Below are 22591 nucleotides of genomic sequence, written 5' to 3' on the forward strand. Positions count from 1 at the left end.
CTTCTTTTGAAATTTTAGTTTATTCCTTGATGACTTCAGGGAAACCAAAGCAACTGGCGTAACAGCCTTTCTGACACTCAATACTTAACATATAATGTTAGTTCACAAATGCACACATTTTATTTTCTAACCAGATTTGAATTGGGATTATCCTAACTCAGCATAAAGCAAAAATGGAGGAGGGGGGGGCTACTGCAGGCAGGAATGTGAAATGTCAACTGGGATCGAAACAGTCTGAGTGTTAGAACTTGTTTGGAGAAAAGCAAATCCACTGGTCTGAGAAGGTGCCCGCCAGGACGGACCCTTGGCCCCAGGTCCTGGGGCTGCATAGATGTCAGGAGCCAAAGTCAGGAGTAGGTTAGCAATCAAACACCCTGTGTCTTGCCCCCAATGAAGCAGTTGCAAGGACTGAAGGTCCTTCCCACCGCTCTCTAAGACTCCTCCTTCCCCAAGTCCTTCCCAAGCAAGCTGTGCCTCCTCGATCTAGTCTCTCTTTGCTCTGCCCTCTTCATTCCTCTATGTATTCTGGGAGACCAGGGGGGAAGGGAGTTGGTTGCAGCAGGAGGGGAGGACTCACTGAATTCTTCAGCAGCCTGCCTCATTTCTATCCCCTGGCCCCCTCCTCTCCTTCTTCTGGGTTTGGACTGCTCTATGTCCCAGCCTCTTCCTGCTCACTAAACCCTGTTACCCAGGGCCAGATTTAGGTTTGATGAGGCCCTAAGCCACTGAAGGTAATGGGGCCCTTTATATGTGCAGCTGTCCTTTGTCAACAACAAATCGTCACTGTTGTTTGTGTTGAATATATGCTATATGGTAATTTATGGATCGTGAAGCTGAGGCTCCAATACTTCGGCCACCTCATGAGAAGAGAAGACTTCCTGGAAAAGACCCTGATGTTGGGAAAGATGTTGGAGGGCACAAGGAGAAGGGGACGACAGAGGACAAGATGGTTGGACAGTGTTCTCGAAGCTACTGGCATGAGTTTGACCAAACTGCGGGAGGCAGTGGAAGACAGGAGGGCCTGGCATGCTCTGGTCCATGGGGTCATGAAGAGTCGGACACGACTAAACGACTAAACAACAACAAATAGATAGTGGAATTTTTTTTGGGGGGGGGCAAGAGAGTGGGGCCCTAAGCTATAGTTTGTTTAGCTTATATGTAAATCCGGCACTGCTGTTACCCCTTCAGCTTCTGACAGCTCCCCCTCCCAGTCTGTCTCTTCTTCTCCCTCTGACCACTCATTGTTGTCCCACCACCATGCCCCTGGCTCTGAGTCTTCTTCCCCTGGGGCCTCCCTTGGGGGTTCCCCAGCTGGGGGTACCTCCCACCCCTCTTCTGCAGCCAGCCAGTCCATGACAACATAGGAGAAGAGAAGGGCATTCTGGCTTCTGCTATTGGCCAGGGTACCAAAGGATGTTCTGCTCTGCCTCCCAGCAACAACATCATGGAAGGCAATAGCAGATGGCATTAATGGGGCACTGCCACTCACCTGACCTCTGGGTGATCACATCAGTTCTGTTTACTGGTAGCTGCAGAAGGAGGTGGCATCAAGGAGGATGCAGTACAAAAGGCACCTGCAAAGACAATCTGGTGCTCCTGCTGGTGCATTTGCACTGTGCCAGCTTCTACTTCCTAGCAAGCAGGAGCAATGTGACTGACCAGAGATCAGGTGAGTGCTGGTACCCCAGCAGGCCGCCTGCTAGTGATGTGACTAGCTTGCGCCATCCATCTCCAGGGAAGAAGCAGCTGCAGGAACACTGCTTTCCATGCTCCCTTCCAGAATGAGTAAAGGTAAAGGGGACAGCTTCTGGGTCATATGGCCAGTATGACAAAGCCGCTTCTGGCAAGCCAGTGCAGTGCATGGAAACACTGTTTATCTACTTGCACTTTGACATGCTTTTGAACTGCTAGGTTGGCAGGAGCTGGGACCAAGCAACGGGAGCTCACCCCGTCGCGGGGATTCGAACCGCCGACCTTCTGATCGGCAAGCCCAAGGCTCAGTGGTTTAGACCACAGCACCACCCACGTCCCAACTCCAGAATGAGTATTTGACCCCAATGACCAGTTGCCCTGAGACTGCAAGAAGTGAGAGGAAGGGCCAGTCAGAGAATAACAAGGGCCATTGGGACAGTTGCAAGATGTCCATCCCAGCAAGGGAAGATCAGCCTGGCACCAAATGAATGTAAATATTAGTTTATCACTTGCCAGTTGCACCTGGACAGTGCATGAACTCCATACACACTGTGTCCTGGCTTGTGTCCTGGGGAGATCACTTCGGTGCTCCTAATGCAATAGTTTGACTTCACCCCTGAAGACACACTCTATTGTCTCTCAAGACAGATGGATGCCAACAACACTTTCTTCTGCCATTATCAATGATCTCTCTCTCCTTTGCCTTTTCCCTCTGCTCCTCTTCTCATATGTCTCTTATCTATTTACTTGGTACACTTAAGAGCAGGGTCTCTCAATACTTGGTACACTTAAGAGCAGGGTCTCTCAATATTATTTGTTTGGGGGGTGGGTGGGAAGGAAATAAATAAAGGAATACCCAATTTTGTTACAAAAAGGGGGTTTATATTACAGAATTTTGTATTATATAATTATATTATTTCATTTTTTTAAAATGCTCACATGAATGAGGCACTTCAAATGTTATTGAAATTACGAAACCAAATGCATCCAAAAATATCATTGCATTGAAGAGAGCTAGGTTTAACTTTTTAGTCTCTTAGAAGAATTCCCAAAGACTTTTTCCTCCATGACAGAAAAGCAGCCCGAATGAACCCTGAGATTTGCCTGAATATACAAAAGGATGCTTCCTGCCTTAGTTAATCCCATTTGACAGGAACTCTAGAGGAGATCCTTCTCAGTTCACACCTCTGCCTAGTTCCTGTGCAGGATAAATGCTAAGCACCTCATCTTTACAGTGCTTGGTCTATGTGCAGGTGCATACATGTGTGTCCCCTGTTGTCCCTCCTGGAATAAAACATGAAAATGTGGTTCCCTTGCTATGTCTTTTGTCTCCATTTGCCTAAGGGAAAACTGCTTATTCACTTCAACTTCCAAGCAGCTCTGCACATACAAGAATGCTGTGCTTAATGTAAGTTTTTGAAACTAACAGGAACTGTATCTGTGTATCTTTTACACTGTTCCATAATTGCTTGCTTATCCTGAAAACTTTAATTAAAAAACAAACAAAACTTGAATTAGAAGCTTGAATAACTTTGCTAGCTCACAAAGTTGGGCAGCTTGTGTCTAAGATATTTGGTTAGTTAAAAGAAGCTTGCTGATGGCTGTCTCTGCAGGATTGCCATGTGCCAGACTTGAGGTGTCTAATGTCTGTGATAGGTGGTGGCAGATTAAGAAGAAATCACCTCTCATCTTTACCTACCATAAAAGGAAGATGGGAGCCCTTTCATCACAATCTGACTTCCTCAGTCAGTGCCACAACTTCACAGTGCTATTCAAATCCTGTACCCAGGGAGAACCGTAGAAAGAGTCCAAAAAGTTTCAGGAAATGTGACCAAGTCCATCCAATATAATAAGGAAGTTCAAAGGTGTGCTGCACTGAAAGGAAGACACATTCTTTAGATGAGCTCTGACTTATAGGAAAGAGCTTTAAGATAGCACATAGCATTGTTTTACATCTCTCGTTGCTCTGTCCCAGCTCCTGCCAACCTAGCAGTTCGAAAGCATACCAGCTTGAGTAGATAAATAGGTACCGCTGCAGTGGGAAGGCAAATGGCATTTCTGTGTGCTCTGGTTTCTGTCACAGTGTCCTGTTGTGCCAGAAGCAGTTTAGTTATGCTGGCCACATGACCCGGAAAGCTGTCTTTGGACAAACACCAGCTCCCTCAGCCTGAAAGTGAGATGAGCGCCGCAAACCCCAAGTCGCCTTTGACTGGACTTAACTGTCCAGGGGTCCGTTACCTTTCTTGTTTTTACCAGGGAATGGAACTCTTACAGCATCTGCAAGCACTCTGAAAGCTTATGGTATTTCCATAAGATCTACAGTGGTGCCCCGCAAGACGAACGCCTCACAAGACGGAAAACCCTCTAGACGAAAGGGTTTTCCATTTTGGAGGCGCTTCGCAAAACGAATTTCCCTATGGGCTTGCTTCGCAAGACGAAAATGTCTTGCGAGTTCCTGCGGGGTTTTTTCCCTCCCCCCCTTTTCCTAAGCCGCTAAGCCACTTATCAGCTGATTGCTGATAAGCCGCTTAACAGCTAATCGCTAAAAGCCGCTAAACCGCTAATAGCGCTAATCCGCTAAGCTGTCAATGGGCTTGCTTCGCAAGACGAAAAAACCGCTATACGAAGAGCCTCACGAAACGGATTAATTTTGTCTTGCGAGGCACCACTGTACTTCATTTCAAGCTAACAAGCTGAGCAGGAGGAGGCAAACACCCCAGTAGTGCTAGACTTTAAAGCAGCTTCAGTTTTCATAGAAGCCAGCTGCAAAAATTGCAGTTCCATCTGGCAACATTCAAAGCATTTCATTCCAAACTTTACCCAAGTAAGTACAGGATGTTCAGTAGCTAGCAGCTACACTCATCCAAACGTGTCAGCATACCTGCCAACATTTTTTCCGATGAAAATAGGGACATTCTGGGATCAAATCAGAAACCAGGATGGCTATATGAAAGCTTAGAGGAAGGGTTGTCTCATTTGACAAACATAAACACATTCCCAATACAACAGGGACAGGGAAATGTTTTCAGCGTCACAATCCCTTTTGAGGGCCACATGTCTGTGGTGGGAAGGGACAGAAGTAGCAGATGACCAGAGCCACAGACATGACTCTTAAGCTTTGCTGATTATGCTGCATTCTAGCCACACAAATTCCAGATGTTTCTTCCTGCACAGATGTGCCCCACATCTCTTCATTCTTCATTTGGGCAAGCAAGATGCATTATCAGAGTTCAAGGACATTTTCCATCGAGGCAAAAGCATTTGGTGTGGGTGCAGTGCAAGGTTAGTGGTGTGGCTTTAGGGAGAATTTCAAGGTGCCTTTCACTCCTGCATTACAGAAGTCTGAGAATTTATTTGATTGGGGCTGTAATTCTAAACACACTGACCAGGAGAAAGCCATGCTGAGTGCCACAGGACATGCTTCTGAGCAAAAATGAATAGGATTGTGCTGTAGATGATATTATCTATAGTCGGTTTCTATACAACCCAGTAGAGAAACTTTCATGTCTTCTGCGAAATTTTGCCACACTTTCTTCACTCCTCTTTTCTATCACCAGAAATGGACTTCTGGAATATTCTGTATTTTCATAACATTACAAGCCGACTTGTTTCCATTTTATTCCATACACAACCAATTAAATACTTGTAACGATTTGTATTTTATTCCATTGATACAAATCATTACAAGCATATTATTTGGTTGTATATGGTAAGCCTGAAAACTGGGGAATAAGTCTCTTTTTGACTTCATTGGAAAGAAGAGGTCCACTGCATTTTTTTCTGATCACAGCTGAACCACAATTACCACTAATTGTTTCTAGACCCAAATTCTGCTCCTGGTGAATCCAAGTTGATCTCAGTTGAATAACTGGAAAGACTCTGGATGTGTCACTGGGATTATTGCTTCTGTAAAGGCATTGAGTATTTGGCCTTTGGTCTATTACATAAGAAAGGTGGGTCTTGGAGCTAATTAATCTTCCCTGAAAAGATCAGCTGATCCATCACATTGTAAGCAACACATTTTTTAATTGTTCATTTTAGTCAAGCATCATTGGAACACAAGTCAATTTGCAATTTCATTAGAGTACAGAAAAGGCCTGAGGTCTATTCCTGGCAAAATGGGTAAGGGGGGGTGGGGGAGGAGAGAGAGAGAGAGAGAGAGAGAGAGAGAGAGAGAGAGAGAGAGAGAGACTGTCAGAGTGATTCTGGCAAAATTTCATAAAAGATGTTAATCCTCTAATTAATTTTACGTATGAAGCAAGAATTAATGTGGCCTGCAATTTAAGCAGAAAGCATATTGCCAAGAAGTGCATTTTGTCATACCTTCCCCTCCAGGAAAACCTCTTTACAACCTTTGTGGTGAGATATCTTGCCAACTAATGAGTAGCTTTGAAGCAACATTCACAGACCATTTGCTTTGATGACATTTGGAGTTCTTCTCTCGAGCTCCCCACCTTACCGTTCTCGCCTCCAATTCCAAAGTCTCTTGCAGCTGTGGGGTCCAGGCTGCAGACCCATTGGAAAACTAATCAATACTATAAGATCCGTCTGCCTGAAGTGACAGAAGATTGCATCCTTTTACTCTTTTCTTGCTTGACTTAGTGTACACATTTTTAAGTTAAACCTTATGAATAGAGCTGGATGAATGATGCCCGCCTACATACACAGGCACACAAGTGTGACACAGCCTTCCTTCTGTGCATTAACTTCAAAAGCTCCAGACAATCTGCGTTGGTTAGCCTTCCATAAAACTAAAATTACATGGTCATCATACATAATCTGCTGATTGATTGCATCTGTCAGAACGTCACAAATAATGAATGTATACCACAGTTACACTGTGAAACGCATGACACTTACTGCGCAAAAGACAACAAAGACTACATGTTCATTCAAACTGTAGTGGAATCTTTTAGCAATCAATCAAACGAACACACATTTGCTCCCCAGGTGGAGGCCACACTGTCATCTCCATATCAGGGAGCTCTGCTTCTTTCACTAGCCAACCCTTATTTACGATGCGGATAGCTGGGGCAGGTGGAATGGTTTGTGGTGGGAGCAGGCAATACAGACAAAATGAGCACAGGTCTATGTATGGCTAAATTCAGTGGGAATACTGCTTACCAGTCCCCTTTCAGTTGTTGCTGGTTATCTTTTTTTTTTTTTTTTTGACGGGGTGACTGTTCTCGGCATCCGTTGATTTAAATGAGAAACCTGGTGCTTGCCTTGCCGGGTCTTGAGGTGTCTCATGGTCAAGCGTGCTACCTCTTTAGCGCAAGGTCCTCCTGTCCTCACAGCTTTTATGTCTGTTTTCGGTGGTATGGAGTAGCAGGAAACCCCTTTTTGTGCTGCCTGATGCTTTCAATTGGAGACCTCCTCCTCAATTTTTTTGGGGGGGGTTAATGTTGCCTTGCGCCCCCTCCCTCTCGTTTACTGCAAAGGGTATGCTCCACTGAAGCGGAGCACTTTCCCCAACCGGCTCCTTAAGCGCACCACGCCGGAAGTCCATTCAAGAAAATTTCTGATGGGAAAACCTTCACCAATGAATGACTGTGTAGATATGATGGGAACCAACTGTATCGCACAGAGCAACATCCTAGGGAGTGCTATTTAGCAGTCCACAAAAGTTATCAGTCATCTTTTTTTTTTAATACATATTTATTAAAGTTTTTTGAATACAAATGCATAAATAATAAACAACATTACTTATATCATAACATAATTTCGTCACTTCTTTGGACTCCCTCACGTCTCCCGCTCGCACTTACATCGTTACAAAAAATTTTTCCAAGCAAATTACCCACTTGTTTGCAATCTTATCTCCGCTCATTTAAATAAAATCTAGCAATTCTCCAAAAAGTTTGTATTTTCCTTAATCTCACTTATCGTCAAATTCAGATCTAATTCAGTGGTGGGCAATTATTTATGATCTAGCATCCTTCTTAACATTCAACCAAATTACAATATTTTTGTAAATAAATCTTAAATTTCCTCCAGTCTTCCTCAACCCTCTCCTCTCCCAGGTCTCGGATTCTACCAGTCATCTCGGCCAGTTGCATATAGTCCATCAGCTGCATCTGCCACTCTTCCAGTGTGGGTAGATCTTGAGTTTTCCAGCTCTTAGCGATGAGTATCCTTGCTGCAAAAGTTATCAGTCATCTGCATATACAAAAAAGGCACTTGTGCAGTGCTTTAGTGTATTCAGCTTCACTCAGTAATTCTCATGACAACCCTGTAAAGTAGGACAGAATGAGTACTTCCCCCTTGCCTCCGCTCTTTGCATATGTGGTTTGAGAGGGTGGTGAATGATTGAAAGTATCTTGCCAAACACCAGTCAATGCATTTGCACCAACAGGCGGACTAGATGAGCCATTGGGCTGATCCAGGGAGCTTGCCTTATACTCTTATTATTGAGGTAATCAAGAATGGTCTATAAAACCGTCTGATAATAAAAAATGCCTAAATGAGGATAGCTGATAATAACAATAACAATAATAATAATAATTTTTTATTTATACCCCACCCTTCCTGGTTAAAAAACCAGGCTCAGGGCGGGTAACAACAAATTTTAAACACTTAATTGTAAAAGCAGCATAAAATACAGTATAAAAACATGAATAACAATAAAATTGAAAGTTCAGAAATCAATTTAGGGGAAATCCATCTAATAAGCATTAGATAATCCCCAGGGCTAGCTGGCTGAATTGGTCCTACTTGGGCCAGTGAGGAGGCCAAGGGAGAATTAGCTGTGGGGTCTCAGAGCGGGCAATCTTCATAAAAGGGGAGGGGGAGGGAAGAGAAGGGAAATAAAAGATCAGGCTGAATTCAAATTGAAGGCCAGGCGGAATAGCTCCGTCTTACAGGCCCGACAGAAGGTTAAATCCTGAAGGGTCCTAGTCTCATGGGACAGAGCATTCCACCAGGTCGGAGCCATCACTGAAAAGGCCCTGGCCCTGGTGGAGAATATTCTGACTTCCTTAGGGCCCGGGACCTCTAAGCTATGGTTATTCATGGACCTTAAGGTCCTCTGTAGGGCATACCAGGAGAGGCGGTCCCATAAATATGAGGGCCCTAAGCCACAAAGGGCTTTAAAGGTCAAGATAGTTTGATTCTTGGCCTGGAGGTGATACTTAGAACCTTGAGACTTGAGATTTGACAAGCCTACCTGAAGGCCAAGGTCTGACCTGGTGGGCATGTTGAAGCCCAGTGATAGCGACAGGCTTTAAGAACAATTGGCTCTGTGGTGGATCAATTGCTGGCTGTGGTCACATTCACAGCATACATATAAAACCCTATGACACCACTTTAAACAGTTGTGGCTCTCCCAAAAATATTCTGGGAGCTGACAATTGTTAGGAAACCCCCTATTCCCCTCACTGGGCTACAATTTCCAGAGCTCCCTGTGAAGCAGGACTGATTGTTAACCCACTCTGCAAATCACAGCTCTGTGAATGTAGCCTGTGTCTCACACAAGTCTGAGTTATTTGCAGAAATTGTATGCTGGGGGGCTTCTGCCTCCTGAGTCAAACTGAGGGCCAAACTAGATGGTTTGGGAGCAGCAATGCTTTTTCATGTGTCTGCCACATTTGTGTATATAGGAGGGATTTACTTACAAGGAAATGTGCTGATGAGTGAGGAGAACTGATACCTGCCCCTGCTCGCTGCCTCCATGAATTTCATTGCTTCACCACACCCCTCTGAAGGAATGGGTTTCTGTGCAGTCAGTTTGAAACGGGACCCGAAACCCCCCTTTTTTTTCTTTCTTCAAGAGAACATTTCTAAAATGCATTAACTTGAGCTGTTGAGCAAATGCATAACAAGAACACAGCTGTATAAACAAAGCTCTCTCCCTTATCAGTCACGGCAATGGACGACCTTGGCTGTTCCAGTGGAGTAGGGATGACATGTCTGGGTCTTATCTTACCACACTCTGACACACAGACCTAGTCCAGGAACAGCACCAGAGTGTGTTCTTGGAGTTGGTGCTCCAAGATAAGAGTATAGGAACAGGAATACCCTTTTATGGTCAGAAGTACAGGAAGGAAAACCCTTTTATAGTTAAGAGTACTGGAGCAGGAACATCTGTGATGTCAACCTGCGTGTACAAGCTGATGTGGCTGGATTCCTGGGGAAGGGGGGAGAGGGTGCCTGGAGAATATATATACTGCATGAAATTTCTCATTTCTTTGGACTTGCTGTGGACTGACCACGCAAGTGCCTTTCTGCTGCTCCGTAAAGCAGAAATAAAGAACTCTTTCTCTGAACCAACCCTCGGGGTCATTTGACTTCCTTCCTCCTGTCTGGGAGCAATGCAGAGCCCACCAATCGGTAAAGTCTAATAAGGCTACACCTCTAGCCCAGCAAAGTTATGGTATCATAGCCAGGATGGAAGAAAAGCACACACAACACTTAAGTGTGCTGAAATCTTGTTTTCAGCTGGATTCATCATGCCTGAATCTGGGGCAACAGCCAGAGGTTCAGCTTGCCTCTCCTCCCTTGAATATTTCCTTACCAGAGTCCACAATGGACACAAAAGCACGATGGCCTCACCCTGTCTTATTTGCCTCCCAATATGGCTCCAGTTCTGCAGACACCCCAGACCCATGAGAAGCACGGCAAATCTCACTTAAGAGTTTGGCCGTCAATTTATGCCTGTGCGATGGAGATGAGAACATGGCCCTGCAAATTTTATTTTTATTGTAACATTTTTCTTCTTCAATCAATGTTAAAATCTTTAAGTTGGATTTCTCATTTTCAGTGGCTTTGTGTAATGTGTCTCCACCATAGACCTCAGCTAATTTAATAAGGTGCAAGCTAAGGAAGTACTTAAGTTACTTATCAAGGGTTTCAGATGACACATTATTATTGTACTCAAAAGTCAATATTTGCTAATCATGTTAGTACAGGAACTCTTCCAGGTCTACAATTCATGGATTTGCAAAGACATTTAAGATTAATTAAACCTATTTCTCCTCTCATTCCCCCTGTGCAAAGCTTATCTCCCTATTTCCCCTGCCTCCCTGTTGGAATGGACAAATCAATGTCACCGTAAGAGAATCCTGAATAGTTGACAGCTTCATGCTGAAGAGCTATTGGAGTTCTTAACTCTTATTTTTATAGACATTGCTGTAGTTACTTAATGCTGGAGTATAGCAGGCACCAGACGCTCTTCCATTTCCATTAAAGTTAATGAAAAATCAGCCTGTCTCAGGTTCCTTTCTATAGCATCTCACTTCAATATCAGACTCATAAGATGCAATTCCTGAGTTTACAATTTAATCTTGACTGCCCATGGCTACTCCCCTGATTAAGAGTGGTTGGAAATGATCTTTTAGACAGGGAGAGGATGCTAAAGATTTCATGATTTATTTATTTTACCTAACGTCACAGGGGCTTCTGAACCATATGATAGATGCCCCCTTTTAATGATTCCAAGCTGTTGATAAATTTGCTGCTCATAAAACAAAAGATTAATTGCATTTCTCACTAGCCAGGCAAAATGTGCATAGGTGATGTGCAAGCTTTCCTCATATAGCCCTGCCAAAGCTCTTCAGCCAGGAGTTTCAACACTTCACTTTTTCCAATCGTTCGTTGCCCAGGAGTTGAAGTTACCAGAAATGGGATCCAAGCTATGAAACACTATGGGGGAATTGGGGATAGGAACACATGCTCATTAGAGAGATTCTGATTTATTCTAACACAGGTTTTATTCTAGGCCCACCGACTGAAGTCACTTGCTTGATTCCTCCCTCACCCCTGGCCACTTAAGCAGAGCAAAGCCTGATTTATAAGATAGTAAAACTGGGATCCCCTTCATGGATCACTGGCGAAGGGGCTTGAAGAACTCAGAGAAGCTATGAACTATGCCGAGCAGGGCACCCAAGATGAACAGGTCATAGTGGAGAGTTTTGACCAAACGTGATCCACCTGGAGGAGGAACCGGCAAGCCACTCCAGTATCCCTGCCAAGAAAACTCCATGGACAAAGACAACAGGCATATAAAAGTTATGACGCTGGAAGATGAGCCCCTCAGGTCGGAAGGCGTCCAACATGCTACTGGGGAAGAGCAGAGGGCAAGTACAAGTAGATCCAGAGCTGATGAAGCGGCTGGGCCAAAGCCGAAAGGACGCTCAGTTGCGGATATGCCTGGAAGCGAAAGGAAAGTCCAATGCTGTAAAGAAAAATATTGCATAGGAACCTGGAATGTAAGAACCATGAACATGGGTAAGTTGGAGGTGGTCAAAAATGAGATGGCAAGAATAAATATTGACATCCTGGGCATCAGTGAACTAAAATGGACGGGAATGGGTGAATTCAGTTCGGATGACCATCATATCTACTACTGTGGGCAAGAAACCCGTAAAAGAAATGGAGTGGCCCTCATAGTCAACAAAAGAGTGGCAAAAGCTGTACTGGGATGCAATCTCAAAAATGATAGAATGATCTCGATACGAATCCAAGGCAGACCTTTTAACATCACAGTAATCCAAGTTTATGCACCAACTACTGGTGCTGAAGAAACTGAAATTGACCAATTCTATGAAGACTTACAACACCTTATAGAAGTGACACCAAAGAAGGATGTTCTTCTCATTATAGGGGATTGGAATGCTAAAGTAGGGAGTCAAGAGATAAAAGGAACAACTGGCAAGTTTGGCCTTGGAGATCAAAACGAAGCAGGGCAAAGGCTAATAGAGTTCTGTCAAGAGAACAAGCTGGTCATCACAAACACGCTTTTCCAACAACACAAGAGACGACTCTACACATGGACATCACCAGATGGGCAGCATCGAAATCAGATTGATTATATTCTCTGCAGCCAAAGATGGAGAAGCTCTATACAGTCAGCAAAAACAAGACCTGGAGCTGTGGCTCAGATCATCAGCTTCTTATAGCAAAATTCAAGCTTAAACTGAAGGAAGTAGGAAAAACCACTGGGCCGGTAAGATACAATCTAAGTCAAATCCCTTATGAATACACAGTGGAAGTGAGGAACAGGTTTAAGGATTTAGATTTGGTGGACAGAGTGCCTGAAGAACTATGGATGGAGGCTCGTAACATTATACAGGAGGCAGCAACGAAAACCATCCCAATGAAAAGGAAATGCAAGAAAGCAAAGTGGCTGTCCAATGAGGCCTTACAAATAGCGGGGGAGAGAAGGCAAGCAAAATGCAAGGGAGATCGTGAAACATACAGGAAATTGAATGCAGATTTCCAAAGAATAGCAAGGAGAGACAAGAAGACCTTCTTAAACAAGCAATGCAAAGAAATAGAGGAAAGCAATAGAATGGGAAGAACCAGAGATCTGTTCAAGAAAATTGGAGATATGAAAGGAACATTTCGTACAAAGATTTCCATAATAAAGGACAAAAGTGGAAAGGACCTAACAGAAGCAGAAGACATCAAGGTGGCAAGAATACACAGAGGAATTATACCAGAAAGAAATGGATGTCTCATATACCCCAGGTAGTGTGGTTGCTGACCTTGAGCCAGACATCCTGGAGAGTGAAGTCAAATGGGCCTTAGAAAGCACTGCAAATAACAACCGAACCGCTGGCGCAAGCCTCTGCCGTTTCGGACCACGAATGGAGCAAACCCGATGGGAGAGAGGGAGCGGCGGCAGCCGCTAAAAGCAGCGCCTCTCCTCTCCTCCGCGTGGATCCGGCGCGCGATGCAGGCGAGGGCGGCCCCCGCAAAGGAGAGGAGAGGCGCTGCTTTTAGCGGCTGCCGCCGCTCCCTCTCTCCCATCGCTTCCGCCGCCGGCTCAGGCCTGACCCGGGAGTGGATCTTTGCAGCAGCCTGGCGGCGCTGGGCCGGCGCCGAGGAAGCCGCGGCCTCCGCACCTCCTGCCGGCCCGCTGCAAGCAAGGATGATCTCCCCGCAGGGACGAGGCGGGGACGTGGCCTGGTTCTACACGGTCACCGAGCCCAAGCGCCATCCTCGGGGATACACCCTGTATAAGATCACCGCGCGGATTGTTTCTCAAAAAAATCCAGAAGATGTCCAAGAGGGCGATTTGAAGAAAGTGTGATTGAAGAGAGGAGACAGTGCGCAGAAGACTTGCTTCAGTTCTCTGCCAACAGGCCAGTGGAAGTGATGGTATTCCAGCTGAACTATTTAAAATTTTAAAAGATGATGCTGTTAAGGTGCTACACTCAATATGCCAGCAAGTTTGGAAAACTCAGCAGTGGCCAGAAGATTGGAGAAGATCAGTCTACATCCCAATCCCAAAGAAGGGCAGTGCCAAAGAATGCTCCAACTATCGCACAATTGCACTAATTTCTCACGCTAGCAAGGTTATGCTTAAAATTCTACAAGGAAGGCTCAAGCAGTATGTGGACCGAGAACTCCCAGAAGTGCAAGCTGGATTTAGAAGAGGCAGAGGAACCAGAGACCAAATTGCAAACATGCGCTGGATTATGGAGAAAGCTAGAGAGTTCCAGAAAGACATTTACTTCTGCTTCATTGACTATGCAAAAGCCTTTGACTGTGTCGACCATGGCAAACTATGGCAAGTTCTTAAAGAAATGGGAGTGTCTGATCACCTCATCTGTCTCCTGAGAAATCTCTATGTGGGACAAGAAGCTACAGTTAAAACTGGATATGGAACAACTGACTGGTTCAAAATTGGGAAAGGAGTACGACAAGGCTGCATTTTGTCTCCCTGCTTATTTAACTTATATGCAGAATTCATCATGCGAAAGGCTGGGCTGGATGAATCCCTAGCCGGAATTAAGATTGCCGGAAGAAATATCAACAACCTCAGATATGCAGATGACACAACCTTGATGGCAGAAAGAGAGGAGGAATTAAAGAACCTTTTATTGAGGGTGAAAGAGGAGAGTGCAAAATATGGTCTGAAGCTCAACATCAAAAAAACGAAGATCATGGCTACTGGTCCCATCACCTCCTGGCAAATAGAAGGGGAAGAAATGGAGGCAGTGAGAGATTTTACTTTCTTGGGCTCCATGATCACTGCAGATGGTGACAGCAGCCACGAAATTAAAAGACGCCTGCTTCTTGGGAGAAGGGCAATGACAGGCCTAGACAGCATCTTGAGAAGTAGAGACATCACCTTGCCAACAAAGGTCCGTATAGTTAAAGCAATGGTTTTCCCAGTAGTGATGTATGGAAGTGAGAGCTGGACCATGAAGAAGGCTGATCGCCGAAGAATTGATGCTTTTGAATTATGGTGCTGGAGGAGACTCTTGAGAGTCCCATGGACTGCAAGAAGATCAAACCTCTCCATTCTGAAGGAAATCAGCCCTGAGTGCTCACTGGAAGGACAGATTGTGAAGCTGAGGCTCCAGTACTTTGGCCACCTCATGAGAAGAGAAGACTCCCTGGAGAAGACCCTGATGTTGGGAAAGATGGAGGGCACAAGGAGAAGGGGGTGACAGAGGACGAGATGGTTGGATAGTGTTTTCGAAGCTACCAGCATGAGTCTGACCAAACTGCGGGAGGCAGTGGAAGACAGGAGTGCCTGGCGTTCTCTGGTCCATGGGGTCACGAAGGGTCGGACACAACTAAACGACTAAACAACAACAACAACAACAAAACTGGGATACAAAATTGCAAAGAGCATATCTCACCATTAATGAGAAAAGAGAATGTGGTGGCTTTCAGTTTTAAAATAAACAATGTGGTTGCAATCTAGATAAGAGTTAAGTTCCTTTATAGACCCTGTTGACCTAATAAGACTAAGGCATAAAGAAAGGTAACAGGTTCTGGAAGATTCTCACCCCCAAATCCTGCTCCAGGGCACATCACTGTTATTTGATCAGTGCTAAAAGGGTGCTTAGCTTGGAATGCATTGTTTTCCTTTATATAGTTTTCTGGTAGATCTTATCTTTTTTCTTTGCAAGGTTTTAAACCACATGTTATTGACAGTATAATTCTATGCTGATCTACTCGGGAGCCAATCTCACTGAGTTCAAGGGGACTTATTCTTTGGCCTTTAGCTATCTGTGGCCTTTTAGAAATTAGCAGAATGATTTTCATGTATTAATTTTTCCTCTTGGTTTTAATGTATCTACATTTTTTTTGTCAGTCTGTATGTTTGGTTGTGAGTTGCTTTGGGTTGCCGTTGGCAAGATAAAGCAATAAACAAATTTAATAAATAAAAATAATAAATAAAAATACTAGTCTCCAGTAAGTTGGTATAGGATCAGAGCCTTAAGCTAATTCATGTAGAGCTAAAGCAAGCCTGAGTTAGGGTAGGTTCTAATTTTGCAAACATCAAGCATGCATCTCACCAGTAGTAAAAAAAAATACCGTATTTTTCGCTCTATAAGATGCACCAGACCACAAGACGCACCTAGTTTCTGGAGGAGGAAAACAAGAAAAAAAATATTCTGAATCTCAGAAGCCAGAACAGCAAGAGGGATCGCTGTGCAGTGAAAGCAGCAATCCCTCTTGCTGTTCTGGCTTCTGGGATAGCTGCGCAGCCTGCATTTGCTCTATAGGACGCACACACATTTCCCCTTACTTTTTAGGAGGGAAAAAGTGAGTCTTACAGAGCAAAAAATAAGGTAATTTGCTTTTGGCCATGTAGCGTGCTCTGGTCCATGGGGTCACGAAGAGTCAGACACAACTAAACGACTAAACAACAACAATGGAGCAAAAGAACCTGACATTACACTCTAAGCAATGCTTTAAAGCATTGACATATTTTATTACATATTTTATTTTATTACATATTCTAAAGCATTTACATATTTTATCTATCATAAGAATAATTGAATCATGGATACTCTAACAAAGTTTTCTCCTGAAGCGTTTTCCCTTTCATTTTATATTTCTCTCAATTTTTCCTAATAAATATTTCTGCATATTATTTGGTTCAACATTTTAAAATCTTACATAAAACTACCTCCTTCTGCTAAACACACATCAGCCTTCTTCCCTGATGGAGCTTCCCATTAGCTCCCATTAAGCTCCCATTAAGATGCATGCACTTGGCTATCCAAGGTCATCAACATTATTTAGTCCAAGAGTCAAACTCTGACCTGGTATTGATGTAAGGCAAAGCCATACTGATGTACCATGTAGAGCAATCAAATCTTAGACCTTAAGACCACACTAAAGTTTATAAACAAACAGACACTACAACAAAAGCAATTGGAAATGTAGAATTTCAGCATGCAATTCATACAGCTTTCTATTCTTTGCCAAAGATGGCCAGCTCTCTGCCTTGTACCTTTCTGGGAGTTAAAAGAGATATACAGTACTCAGTTGATTCTGCCAGAAAGGTTGCCAAAAAGTTTGCAGTGTTTATTTAATATTTATTAAGAACTTGAACCAGCATCCTCTCTCTCTTAATGGCTTACCACTATTTGGGGTTAAAAGAGCACACTATAATAACAGAAATAAGATATGGGAGGACTTTCATGACATTCTGAGATACATTTTATTTTATTTTTGCTGTAGAAATCTAGCAAACGCAAGGACATAAGTGCACATAATTTTCAGCAACCTGATCCTAAGCCCTCTGGACATTGGAACTGCTCCATTAGTTTTTCACCTAGAAGCAAATGATACAAAAAAAGGGGAATCAAATAGTTAAAGGGGCTGGACAGAAGCCAGGGAGCCTTGTCTGTCAACAAATTGAAGGATGGGTGATTTAGAAGACGTGCTCTAAGTCTATAGTGAAGAATCTGTAAAGGTCCCAAGTTTGATCCTCAGCACCTCCAAGCTCAGCTCGGAATGTCACTATCTGAAGCTCTGGAGATGGTGTAGACAATCCCAAGCAAGGTGGACCAATGGTCTGACTCGGTATAAGGCAGCTTCCCATGTTCCTGTTGTTGTTTAATCGTGTCCGACTCTTCATGACCCCGTGGACCAGAGCATGCCAGGCACTCCTGTCTTCCACTGGCTCCTGCAGTTTGGTCAGACTCATGCTGGTAGCTTCGAGAACACTGTCCAACCATCTTGTCCTCTGTCGTCCCCTTCTCCTTGTGCCCTCCATCTTTCCCAACATCAGGGTCTTTTCCAGGGAGTCTTCTCTTCTCATGAGGTGGCCAAAGTATTGGAGCCTCAGCTTCACGATCTGTCCTTCCAGTGAGCACTCAGGGCTGATTTCCTTCAGAATGGATCGGTTTGATCTTCTTGCAGTCCATGGGACTCTCAAGAGCCTCCTCCAGCACCATAATTCAAAAGCATCAATTCTTCGGCAATCAGCCTTCTTTATGGTCCAGCTCTCACTTCCACACATCACTACTGGGAAAACCACAACCTTACTATTAGCTGTGGGATGGTGAAGAATAGAAAATGGTTGGGACAGGAGCCCTCAGCAGTACAACATTTTGTTGCTGAGCCCACTTGCTTTTAGTTTCTGATCTAGACCTTCTAACATTGTTGATCATAGGCTATATTTTATTATCTGGACAAACTACCATATTTTTTGCTCTATAAGACTCACTTTTTCCCTCCTAAAAAGTAAGGGGAAATGTGTGTGCATCTTATGGAGCGAATGCAGGCTGCGCAGCTATCCCAGAAGCTGTGCAGCGATCCCTCTTGCTGTTCTGGCTTCTAAGATTCAGAATATTTTTTTTTTTTGTTTTCCTCCTCCAAAAACTAGGTGCGTCTTGTGGTCTGGTGCGTCTTATAGAACGAAAAATACGGTAATAGGATTGTTGGCTATGGGGCATGCCTGAAGCAGCAGGAGATTGGAACAAAAAACCCGCACTCCGCTCTTAGTTCAATACTGTCCAGTATTGCTTTGCTTTGGGGGTCACAAAGAATGGAGAATGGAGTTCTTAATATTAAATAGCTGGTATTTATTTTGTTTTAAATGATTGTTTTGGTGAAGCTTATAGCCAGGCGTCTTTTGGAATTGGCAGGGCAGGAATATGTTTGGAAGGGCACAGTTACTCAGTGAGAACAGTAAAAGTCTGAACACCAGTGGTGCCACTGAATTTTATATGTCCTGGCTCAGAAAGATGGATCTTGGCGGTTTCAAATACAAGGCAAGCATTACTGCCTCCAAAGGTCTCTCTAGCTCAGATTTTAATCTGAGAACGTATTCTCCCCGTCTGCCTACCCCCACACCAGCCCCAAACCCTTTCCTCATTCCCTGCTATTCCCACTAGGGATCCTTACTGCTCCAGTAAAAATGGAGCTCTACCTCTTCTCTGACTCCTGGCAGTCTGCTACAGTAGCATGCTAGGAGACTTGGGGCAACTCCATCTCCCATCCTGTCTTGCATGCAGCTATAAGCAGCATGCTAGGAGCCAGAAAAGGGAGGAGGCAAAGAGACCTTCCTCCTGACTATGGCCACCACCCAAATGGCAAACCGGGGAAGTGGGAGGTCCGAGGTTAGGCGGAGAGTTGGAGGCGCATGGTGGAAAGTGGGTTGGCGAAGGTATTGGGTCATGTTGTACTCCTACAGGCTTCATCACCATGGGACATCAGGGGAGATAGCAGAGGTGTAAGAGTGCTGTTGTCACCTAAAAATGCATGCTTCCCTGTTTGGTGGGTGGGGCCAGTTGTCTCTACTTTATTTCTGTATTGTGGTCTGCAGGGAAGTCCCCATATGATCTTTGTTTTAGTTCATTTTGATGTTCAAGAGGATTTTACCAATTTATTCTGTGCTGCTTGGGACCAAGGAGAAGAGTTGGTGGAAGAAGATTGGAAAAAATTTAAAGCATATCTTCAGAAATGTTGTAAAATTAAGGAATGTTAGAAAGATGTTGGAAAAAGAAAATTAGGTGATTTTGGTAGAAATAATATAAAGGATTAAGTAAAAATGAGTTGATGAACTTGATGAAAGAGAGGACGTTAAATTATAATATAATAAATTAAATTACTTAAATGAAAATAAGGTTGGAAGGATTTGCTGAAATAACGATTTGAACTAGAATACAAAATTGGGAGGTAAGGGGAGGTCAAGGAAATAAGTAAAGGAAGAAAGTTATGTAAAGGTCTAATCAGTTCTTTTTATATTTTTAAGTGAATATATTTTTCATTTTTATTTTTATTTTCATTTTCATTTTTCTTTCTTTGTTGTTGTCGTATTCTTTCTTTGTATTTTGTATTGTTCTTCTTTCCTTTTTGTAACTTTGAAACTCTGAATAAATATCTTACAAAAAAAAAAAAAAAAGGAAATGTGTAACGCTTTCTCCAAGTAGGTAGCTTGTGAGTGCGGTGGGAAATGACTCAAACGGGGCACTAGTGTTGGGTGAAATCAGGCCACAACTTCATTGACGGAACAGCAGGTTAGTGGGTTTAGCATGGCAGAGGGCAAGGATCAGCTCCTTATTTTGATCAGACCTTGCTGGTGGAGTGACACTCCGCTTGGGGTTGGGAAGCATCCAGCCTCCCACCATGGGAGTTGGCCAGTGTTGAACCCTTGCATGGTGCAAGCCAAGTGCCCAGGTTCCCATGGGGCAGCAGGGGACAGAGTTTTCAGCCAGGAAGGGGGCCTCATCTGAACTTACCACATGCCTTGGGCCATCCCCACCTCATTATGGAGAGCTCCTTTATTTTGCTGACCCTGCCCAAGGCCAATGGGACAATGCTATTATTATTATTATTATTATTATTATTATTATTTAAAATGCCTAACGTAATGAAGAATTTCACTGAGAGAAGGGTGCCTGTACCCAACCACGGGTCAATTGAGATTGGGAGGCAATAATTCCTTTCTGTCCCTGACAACCAGCAACCCAAGTAGCTCAATGAAGTCAATGAAATTCTAACACAGAGGGTGGGTGGGTTGGAAGCTCGTTGGGCAAAATGGCCCTGAACCCTCACAGGTGAGGCCTTTTAAAGGCCTCGGCCCCTCCTCCTTCTCACAGGACGATCCCGATCCCATGGGATAATAATAATAATTTTATTATTTATACCCAGCCACTCTGGGCAGCTTACAGGATATATAAAAACATATCAAAGAAGTGCAAAATTTAACAATGAATGGGATAAATTTAGGATATATATGGAAATAGAGACAAGGGGAAAATTAAAATGTTGATCAGAAACACGAAGTCAATGAAATTCTAACACAGAGAGTGGGTGGGTTGGAAGCTCGTTGGGCAAAATGGCCCTGAACCCTCACAGGTGAGGCCTTTTAAAGGCCTCGGCCCCTCCTCCTTCTCACAGGACGATCCCGATCCCATGGGATAATAATAATAATTTTATTATTTATACCCAGCCACTCTGGGCAGCTTACAGGATATATAAAAACATATCAAAACATCAAGCATTTAAAACTTCATGATACAGGGCTGCCTTCAGATGTCTTCTAAAAGTTGTGTAGTTCTTTATCTCCTTCACACCTGAAGGGATGGTGTTCCACAGGGAGGGCACCACTACTGAGAAGGCCCTCTACCTGGTTCCCTGTAACTTCGCTTCTCGCAGTGAGGGAACCACCAGAAGACCCTTGGAGGAAGACCTCAGTGTCCAGGTTGAGCGATGGGGCTGGAGATTGTCCTTAAGATATACTGGGCTGAGGCCATTTAGGGCTTTAAAGGTCAGCACCAACACTATGAATTGTGCTCGGAAACGTGCTGGGATCTCATGAGAGAATCACAGAGAGACAACACACTGCCTCCTCTTCAGTCTCTGAGCCCCTGGGCCAAGCTTCCTCTTGCACAGGTGGAGGGGAATGAAGCCGTTTGCTTTCCCAAATAATCCCAGTACCATTTTCCTCTCTGGCCGGAACATAGGCTTACTTCAAACTGAGCAACTGGGCAAGATATTGTCTCTACTATTGTCAAAGCAGAGGATTAACTTTCAGGAGAGCAGGCCTGACTCTGAAGATGTTGTTCTGGGAAGAGGATTCCGAAGGGCTTGCTATATTTCTGCCGCAGCAGACCTCCATCTCTGTGTGATCATAGCAAAATAGTGTGGAAGAGAGCATGTGATTTTGATATTTTGGGTCCATGTAGAAAATGCCTATATCCCAGAACTGAAATCCAAGATGGATAAGCTTCCTGCTTGCTTTAAATACTTCCCTTTGGATGCAGCAATTCAGAAAAAAAAAGCCATTTAGATGATGGTGTTTGTGATACTTAGGTCCATTTCAGACCTGCATTAAAATATATCCTTAGGTGACAATAGTTTTGTTTTGTTTTTTAAGATCCCTTCGAGTTAGCAAGATGTATTATAAATACTTTTCAAGCCCCAGGCACCTATGGTTTGTTACACATAGATTTTGCTGTTTATCAATGTTTGTAACCAGGAGCAAACAGCCGAAAAGTTTCTACAAATGTGCTATTTTTTAATTAGGTAATTGTTTGCCCATTGAAGTACTATACTATGCACACCTATCTTTATGGAGTAAAATTAAAGGGTGACTTCAATGTAACTATCTTTATCCCAGGGCTTATCACAAGCTGATCTATCTTGTAAATGCATGGTCTCTAAAAACTAGAAACTAGCTAGAGTACTTGGAACTAAGTGCTCTGGAACCAATGTGGCTCATTGAGATTTACTTCGCGGGTGGCGCTGTGGTGTAAACCACTGAGCCTTGGGCTTGCGGATCGGAAGGTCGGCGGTTTGAATCCCTGCAACGGGGTAAGCACCCGCTGCTCAGTCCCAGCTCCTGCCAACATAGCAGTTTGAAAGTGCATCAAAGTACAAGTAGATAACTAGGTACCACTCCAGCGGGAAGGTAAACGGTGTTTCCGTGCATGGCTCTGGTTTCACCAGAAGCAGCTTAGTCATGCTGGCCACATGACCCAGAAAAATGTCTGTGGACAAACATCGGCTCCCTCGGCCAGTAAAGCGAGATGAGCACCGCAACCCCAGAGTCGTTTGTGACTGGACTTAACTGCCAGGGGTCCTTTACCTTTACCTTTAAAACATACACAATATTTCCCTGCAAATGTCATACAGGCAGTCTATATATCTTTTTTTGGAAACCTATATACCGGTATCTTTTTTCTCCATGTACCATGGA

Source organism: Podarcis cretensis (assembly GCF_951804945.1).
Source record: "Podarcis cretensis genome assembly, chromosome: 3".
Classification (NCBI taxonomy): Eukaryota; Metazoa; Chordata; class Lepidosauria; order Squamata; family Lacertidae; genus Podarcis; species Podarcis cretensis.